Source organism: Cydia fagiglandana, chromosome 26 (genome assembly GCF_963556715.1).
Source record: "Cydia fagiglandana chromosome 26, ilCydFagi1.1, whole genome shotgun sequence".
NCBI lineage: Eukaryota > Metazoa > Arthropoda > Insecta > Lepidoptera > Tortricidae > Cydia > Cydia fagiglandana.
This window is the reverse complement of record NC_085957.1, coordinates 3,089,226-3,095,236: the sequence shown is the minus strand read 5'-3', so window position 1 is coordinate 3,095,236 and position 6,011 is coordinate 3,089,226. Positions and strand designations below refer to the sequence as shown.

Below are 6,011 nucleotides of genomic sequence, written 5' to 3'. Positions count from 1 at the left end.
AATTTAATTAGTAATGGTGTAAGATTATTTAAATTTGTAATGCAGCATGAAAGAGTTTAAAAAATAATGTTATCTTTCACTAGTGTTATCCTAAAGAGTTTTACTCTTCGCTCAAAAAGCTGTAAAAGTACCGTGAATCATATTTAGGGTTCATTACCCAAAGGGTAAAAACGTCTGTCTGTCTGTCTGTCACCAGGCTGCATCTCATGAACCGTGATAGCTAGACAGTTGAAATGTTCACAGATGATACTAAATACAAATGCTGAAAAGAAAATAAAATAAATATTTATGTGGGGCTCACATATGTACAATAAACGTGATATTTTTTCCGTTTTTTTGGGTAATGGTACGGAATCCTTCGTGCGCGTGTCCAACTCGCATTTGCTCGGTTTTTTTATAATATTGGAGGCAAACGAGCAAATCGCTTGATGGTAAGCAATAACCCTGGTGTGTTTAAATTATATGCTTTATTTACCGGGTGTGGCCTGTAACACGAGCAAATAATTAAAACATAGATTGTACTCCTCAAACGGTGTTCAACAGCTTTTAAAAATTATGAAGTATTTAGACTCCCTATTTTTCATACAAAATAAATATTAATCTTCAATGGACGCCATCGCCACGCCGTATCATTGTGATTGACGTTGCTTGTCAAGCCTTAAACATAACAAAATTCGCAATACATTGCGTCTTTGAATAACCTTTAAAGTGTATTATAAAAACTTTTTACAAAAAAAAGAAAACCGACTTCAAAAAGGATGAAATAAAATATTATCCATTTTAAGTCTATGCGTTACCAACTGATATGTTTGAAGTCGGTGCCAAGCCAACTTTGGAAGCATACCATGATTTTGGTGCGAATCGATAAGGATGTACGTTGGTTTGCCTTACACGACGACAATTAACGTACTTTCTGTAGGTACAGTTGACGTTAAAAATATGTTTACACTTTTCGTCTTATTACAAAGGAGTAAGGTGCAAAAGTGTAACCATATCTTTGACGTCGAATGTACCTAAGAACACACCTCAGAACACACGATCAAACCTTCTTAGCACAGTCCGTACCATGTTAGTCGGCACGCAAGCGTGAGATTGGGACTGAAGTTATTTCCCGTCCCTTATTCAGAGAACTACGTTTCATAATATAAAACAATTCAAGGAATTTACTTTCTTGCCAAATGTCACCTAAAGCGGTTCAGTTGTATAGCCATGAAAAGGTGACAAAGAGGCAGACAGAATTACTTACACATTTATAATAGTTATTAATACAGTTCTAATGGGATTTATAGTCATAAGGCTGATTATATTTGACGGGTATTGTTACTACTTGGCTTGGCACCGACTTCAAACATATCAGTTGGTAACGCATAGACTTAAAATGGATAATATTTTATTTCATCCTTTTTGAAGTCGGTTTTCTTTTTTTTGTAAAAAGTTTTTATTTTTCCATTTTTAGTTTTTATGCATTGTTAAGAGCGCGACGCGTGAATGAAAAATAACATCATGATTAATACTAAATTCGTGTATCTACTTTAATAAATATGTAATCAGGAATTTTCTCGAGTCCGTCTGGGAAATTACAATTCCTGTCACTACACTAAATCCATCCTCCGCCCCGCCACTGACCCAATCTCTCAACCCCCCCGATCACTCTACCTCACAGCGTATCAACTCCTGATCCATGTACCCCTCGGCCCTGAACCAGCAGCCCTACAACCACCATTACCCGACCCCTTTATCCCCGACCCCTTAACTCCTAACCCTAACCCCCGATCAGTAGCCTTACCAGCTTTCCAAGAGTTTGACATTGATTTATTCGCTAGCGTGTGTGTAACTTACTTTCTTTGCATCTCGCTCGTATTGGCATATTAGTGCGAGCGAGATGCATAAAAAGTTAGTTACGAAGACGTTAGCGTCGCTAACTTAGCGAATATGTCAATGTCAAACTCGTGGTAAGGCTACACTTGCACTACATCAAATTGGCGGTGTTCGGAAGCAAATGCTTGAGTTACTTTAGAAAACACCGAAATCACTTTACACGTGCCTTTAAAAACTGAGGAGTTCCCTCAGTTCCTCATGGATTCCATCATCAGACCAGAACCAAAAATAATACGAAAACACCTAGGAGGCAACTCCTTCCAAACAAAAAAAGAATTACTCAATTCGGATCACAGGTGCCGGAGTAATCGCTGAACATACTACATTTAAAAAATCATCATTATTATCATCAAAACAATCATCATCATCAGGTCTACTTCATCAAAGTGGTGGTTTTCGGGAGAAAATGCTCGAGTTGCTTAAGAAAACACCCAAATCACCATGCATGTGCCTTTAAAAATTGAGGAGTTCCCTCAATTCCTCATGGATCCCATCATCAGAACAGAATCAAATTAAAATGGAACCAACTCGGAGGTAGTTCCTTTCAAACAAAAAAAGAATTACTCAAATCGGACTACGGATGTCGGAGTAATCGGTGAACGTACTACATTTAAAAAATCATCATCATTATCATCAAAACAATCATCATCATCAGGTCTACTTCATCAAAGTGGTGGTTTTCGGGAGAAAATGCTCGAGTTGCTTAAGAAAACACTCAAATCACCATGCATGTGCCTTTAAAATTTGAGGAGTTCCCTCAATTCTTCATGGATCCCATCATCAGAACAGAACCAAATTAAAATGGGACCAACTCGGAGGTAGCTCCTTTCGATCAAAAAAAGAATTACTCAAATCGGACTACGGATGTCGGAGTAATCGGTGAACGTACATAGAAAAAAAAAAATAGCCACAACCGAATACAGAACCTCCTCCTTCTATGAAATGGAAGTCGGTTAAAAAATCAAACTACAAGTTATTTTCAAAAGTCGCTGAACAAATGTTGATCAGTATGAGGAGTACAGGCTACAGTTAATTTTTTGCTCATATTACAGGTCACACCCGGTATTATGTTAATGTTTTAATCTCATTTTCCATAATTTTAATACGAGTGCAATATTATGGCGCTCGAAACGTTAGAGGTTTCCTGTTTATTTACACACAATTTAGTCCCATTTTCGTTATTTAATAATAATTTTTGTAGGTTAGTTATTTAATTATGTTTTAAGTATCATTTTTGTTTGTAGGTATTAAGTTTGTATACACTAATAAATTATACATTAGTAAAAAAAAAAAATTTAAATTATGAAAATCATTCTCCACTATCGTTTTAAGGTCGATTTAATATTCTCTTTGAATATAGGTACATTTGACGGGAAAGATAAGGCAACAAAGGACCAATTATCAGTCTTGATGGGTTGCCAACTAAAGACCGAACGCTTCGACCAATCAGACGCTTTACGGTTATAGCTTTATCTTCTAAGTTATTCAGTAAGTGTTATTATCAAATTTATCGGTTTAACGGGGCGTTTACAATATACATATTCCTTATTTTGTGTGTGGATTTTTTAGTGAATTTTTAAAGTGACCATAATTTTTAAAGAACATGAGTTGGATTTTTTTTTGTATTTTTATGATAACTGTTATGACTTGGTCTATCATCCGTTTACGGCTTGACGTTGAATTCTGGGACACCCTGTATACCGGGTGTGGCCTGTAATATGAGCAAAAAATTAAACTGTAGACTGTACTCCTCATACTGAGCAACATTTGTTCAGCGACTTTTAAAAATAACTTTTGGTTTGATTTTTAATACACTTTAAAGTTTATTCTAAGACGCAATGTATTGCGAATTCTGTTATATTCAAGGCGTGACAAGCAACGTCAATCACAATGATACGGCGTGGCGATGGCGTTAATTGAAGATAATATTTATTTTGTATGAAAAATAGGGAGTCTAAATACTTCATAATTTTTAAAAGTTATTGAACACCGTTTGAGGAGTACAATCTATGTTTTAATTATTTGCTCATGTTACAGGCCACACCCGGTATAAAAGTCAATCACTCAAAAACGTCTGTGTTAATGTCATCAAAAAAAAAAAGTATAGACTATGATATTTGATTGCCAATATAAAAGAAATGTAGGTGTACTTTCTTCTTGTATGAGACGCCATTACTATGTAATCTTGCTTGAGATTAATAAGCAATAGGAATTGGTGTTAAAACAAGCTTTTCTTTCCTGCTTGGATCTCTAATCCTATCAGACTACGGATTTTACTAAATTTGGCACATATTGCATACCAATTTAATAACTTTAAAATAAACATATTTTTAATCCCAAAACTCATACTCTGAAATACGAAATAGGAGTTAAAATACCGCATACGGGACGAATCGATTCGACCAATGTTTCTAAGAAGTCACAGCGATACGACATCGATTTGTCAGTGTCAAAAGTAACGTACTTTAGTTGAAGAAATGTTGGTTATAAGAATTAATTTAATAGGTATCCTTTATTGTACCATAAAGTAATAAAAAATACAAAAAGTGAAATACAAGCTTAAGACTGGGTAACAACAAAATTTTTACCGGGTGTGGCCTGTAATACGAGCAAAAATATTTAACTGTAGGCCGTACTCCTCATACTGACCAACATTTGTTCAGCAACTTTCAAAAATAACTTTTGGTTTGATTTATAATACACTTTAAAGTTTATTCTACGACGCAACGTATTGCGAACGTCAATCACAATGATATGACGTGGCAATAGCGTCCATTGAAGATAATATTTATTTTGTATGAAAAATAGGAAGTCATAATACTTCATAATTTTTACAAGTTGTTGAACAAAAGTGTCACCGTTTAAGGAGTACAATCTATGTTTTAATTATGTGCTCGTATTACAGGCCACACCCGGTATATTTGTAGATGCTAACCTTTTATTTTCTTTTCAAAAATCTATTCAATTTAGTATATTGGGGATCTGTGACTACACCTCCTAAATTATACGATTCTTTGACAACACCATAAAAAGTTTTCATTGTAAAACAGAAGATACTCGCGTTTACCACAAGTACGGGGTCGTTCAACAGTGAATCGCTGTCGTTACAGTTCTCAATAAAGTTAAAGTGGAGCACAGATTGAAACTAAAGATTAGAGATGCACCGGATATTCGGTTACTATCCGGTATCCGGGCTATCTGGCCATTATTTTACTATCCGGCCGGATACCGGATATTTACCTACTATCCGGCCGGATACCGGATATTTACTTACTATTCGGCCGGATACCGGATAGTAACAATGGTTGATTTTGGAGTAAACAAATTGGATTTAAGAAACAGACACGGTCAAAATCGTACTTGTTTATTATTTTAAAACAATTTAAACATTCCACTGACTTGCACGCGCACTCATTTCAAACCTAGAAATGTGTCCACTAGAAAACAGGTCAAACCTGCAGAATGCGCACCTGAAAAACGGAAATGTAGGCATAATTCCGCTGGCCGAATATCCGGCGGCCGGATACCGGATATTCGGCCGATGATCAGGACGAATATCCGGTATCCGGCCAAACAACTATACGTTGCATCTCTACTAAAGATCCTCCATCGTTTAACTAAATGTATGCGATAGATAATTTTAAATTGTCTGATTGGCCGAAACGGTATGTCTTTGGCTCGCATCCACGCAAGATAGTACGAACATTGTTTCTTTTATCGCTTGTACAGTCAGCATGAATACTAGCGAATAATGAATGACACGCTAGACCGAGCCGGAGCTTCCAGTGCTTTTTTTTTTTGTATTGCTTTTTGGTGAGGGTCAATCGGTCCTCGCTAGGAGTACGGGCGGCCGATTGCCTTTAAGTTTGTATTATTTATTAAATGATTTTAAATTATCTATGATGTATTTAGTATACCTTAAAAAAGAGTTGAGGGCTTCTTCTTTTTCCGTAAGTTTGTTTATATTCAGTGGGTCTATGTTGTATTTGGTGCATATGGTATATGGAAAGCACCACGTGATTACCGATCACGATCATCCGTAATAGAAAATGACATGTCAGCCGCCTCGGCACGGCCCGGTCTAGCGTGAATCATCCTTAAGACTAGAGTTAGACCAAGATAAGTCTGCAACG

At 36.2% G+C, this 6,011-nt stretch overlaps 1 protein-coding gene across 1 annotated transcript in view; it reads left to right on the top strand.

Moving 5' to 3' along the window:
- Window positions 1-6,011, top strand: part of LOC134677586 (limbic system-associated membrane protein-like) — a 322,342-nt gene that overhangs the window by 166,393 nt on the left and 149,938 nt on the right. The gene's annotated exons all lie outside the window — the stretch shown is intronic.